The following is a 2,963-nucleotide window of genomic DNA, read 5'->3' as shown; positions in this document are numbered from 1 at the left end:
ATTGTCCTAAATAATTATGTATCACCACCTCTTTAGGTGCCGGTGGTGCACTCCAGTGTCTGGACCCCAGGTGCATCATGCAACTTCAACAGTAGTGGTGAGGACGTCTCTTCTGATGGATTCATTGTCACAGATCAATATTTGAATTAATATCAAATATCAGTTTATTAATCAGTTTGTGGTTTTTCATTTGAGAAGTGTCAGTCCAATTGACTAATCAACATTTCTAACAAGATTTCTAACAATCATTTCTAACAGGAACCAACTGCCCACATTCTCCAAGATAAGGCTGATGTAGTGTTGGCATGCCTGGCTCCACCCCCAGCTGTCAATCATATCCTTGTTGTCAAGAATGTGCCCTTTTGTAACTCACATCGTTACTGGTTTCATGGCCCTTCTTAGCCTGTGTATATGTACGCTTGTGTTTTCAGCATGTCTGCAGTGGTCTTTGTTTTCTGTTCAGCCCAGTTGTTGGTGTCTGAGTACTTTTGTGAATTTTGTGTTTTCGGTGTGCAATATGTCTGGCCTGGTTTTATATGTAAGAACACTGATCGCGGACTGTTAATCTGACAGTGATTCTGGATTTGCTCCTAATCTCATGCTTCTCAGTGTTTGTGTTCTGATTGCACTGCGCTGTGGCGTTACAGATGTTTAAACAGGCGTTTGGTTGTTAAATTATGTATTATTTTACACAAATATAATAAAATATTCAATATATAAAATATCTGCACTCAAACCTAATATGTAGTGAGGTAGTGGCGGTTTTATTGCATGTTTCAAAATGTAATCCAAATTCCATATCAGGCTTTGAAATGAATTCAAATTACAACAGATTATCCAAAGATCTCAGAAAATTGAGAAATGAGAGCTGAATCATGTTACAGATTGTGAAAACAAATAAATTTCTGCAACAAATAAATATCAGAAAGTGTAAAGATGCTGAACACCTGGTCTGAAGGATCAGGTATCTGAGTGAAGAACAGTTCTTTCACATTCAGATCTTAACTCTGCTCAACAGACAGGACATTGGATTGAGTCCCTGATCACAGATGAACTCCCTGGAATTTCAGAGATATGGGGCAGATAGGTGTTGTAGGTAAATATTCTCTTTTAAGAATGAAAAGAAGTCGTAGCTTTCAAACAACAAATTGATCAGGTCATTTTAAATTGATGACAGATAGACTAAAATTGTAACATATATATTATTAATATTGATTATCATTATAAGTTTGCAAATGAAGTGTTTTTTTCTGATTTAATAAATAAATAAATGGGACTTACTTATCAAAATATTTGTTGTGCTTAAAAATGATCATACTGACAGAGCAGAATAAATGAGTTGAGCAAAAATATATACTTTTATTATCTTGAATATTTAAGCCGGAGTGAGGTTGCTGTGTTGTGGTGACGTATCCATCTGACACTGTTTCTTTTGGCCAGTATGTAGGTACATGTTGTTACATTGTGCTTATCCATGGGCAGGGCCTTTCCGATTGGCTGCTTTAGAATAACTGAGGTCATGAAAGTTAAGAATCTGATTGATCACGTGTTGTCCGTATTCCAGCAGCATCAAAGATATACAAAATGCTATTATGCATTATAAGTCTGTGCATGCTTAATCTCACCTAAAACAAAACCGAACAGGGATTTATGAAGGGAGCCATATTTAAATTCAGTCTATGTGCCAATGCTCCATTAGTTTAACACAGCTCATCAACTGACTCACTGAAGAAGACTGCAGGAGTCGGATGGACTTGTCTATTTATATGTTGTATTTCCCACCAAACTATTTGGGTACAATCTAATCTATTACTGCAGGTGCTCAATGTGTTCATACGCTTACATTCATTTGAGATAGGAGTGTCACTATCACCCGTGAATCCTAATAACCCTATCAGTTAAAACAAAACGCCTCTGCTCAAAATCACGCTTCAATACCTGTCACAGGTGGGTTTCCATATAGAGCTGATAGACATTATGTAACTGATACATTGTACTGATTTCACAACGTTAAGTAATTAACATTAAATTAAGGTGTTTAATCACAATACATTAATCCAGTCTTTAATTGTCCTAAATAATTATGTATCACCACCTCTTTAGGTGCCGGTGGTGCACTCCAGTGTCTGGACCCCAGGTGCATCATGCAACTTCAACAGTAGTGGTGAGGACGTCTCTTCTGATGGATTCATTGTCACAGATCAATATTTGAATTAATATCAAATATCAGTTTATTAATCAGTTTGTGGTTTTTCATTTGAGAAGTGTCAGTCCAATTGACTAATCAACATTTCTAACAAGATTTCTAACAATCATTTCTAACAGGAACCAACTGCCCACATTCTCCAAGATAAGGCTGATGTAGTGTTGGCATGCCTGGCTCCACCCCCAGCTGTCAATCATATCCTTGTTGTCAAGAATGTGCCCTTTTGTAACTCACATCGTTACTGGTTTCATGGCCCTTCTTAGCCTGTGTATATGTACGCTTGTGTTTTCAGCATGTCTGCACTGGTCTTTGTTTTCTGTTCAGCCCAGTTGTTGGTGTCTGAGTACTTTTGTGAATTTTGTGTTTTCGGTGTGCAATACGTCTGGCCTGGTTTTATATGTAAGAACACTGATCGCGGACTGTTAATCTGACAGTGATTCTGGATTTGCTCCTAATCTCATGCTTCTCAGTGTTTGTGTTCTAATCGCACTGCGCTGTGGCGTTACAGATGTTTAAACAGGCGTTTGGTTGTTAAATTATGTATTATTTTACACAAATATAATAAAATATTCAATATATAAAATATCTGCACTCAAACCTAATATGTAGTGAGGTAGTGGCGGTTTTATTGCATGTTTCAAAATGTAATCCAAATTCCATATCAGGCTTTGAAATGAATTCAAATTACAACAGATTATACAAAGATCTCAGAAAATTGAGAAATGAGAGCTGAAGCATGTTACAAATTGTGAAAACT

The 2,963-nt window shown here is 36.8% G+C and overlaps 1 long non-coding RNA gene across 1 annotated transcript; it reads left to right on the top strand.

Annotated features, from left to right (window-relative positions):
* Window positions 1-1,025: 1,025 nt before the first annotated feature.
* On the top strand, window positions 1,026-2,403 carry LOC143483259 (uncharacterized). The gene is made up of 3 exons (XR_013122454.1): window positions 1,026-1,096; window positions 2,104-2,164; window positions 2,326-2,403. It is a non-coding gene; the product is annotated as an uncharacterized LOC143483259 (long non-coding RNA).
* The last annotated feature ends 560 nt before the right edge of the window (window positions 2,404-2,963 follow it).

Source organism: Brachyhypopomus gauderio, chromosome 19 (genome assembly GCF_052324685.1).
Source record: "Brachyhypopomus gauderio isolate BG-103 chromosome 19, BGAUD_0.2, whole genome shotgun sequence".
In the NCBI taxonomy this organism is placed as follows: Eukaryota; Metazoa; Chordata; class Actinopteri; order Gymnotiformes; family Hypopomidae; genus Brachyhypopomus; species Brachyhypopomus gauderio.
The sequence above is the reverse complement of the archived record's forward strand: the minus strand, read 5'-3'. Positions and strand labels throughout refer to the sequence as shown.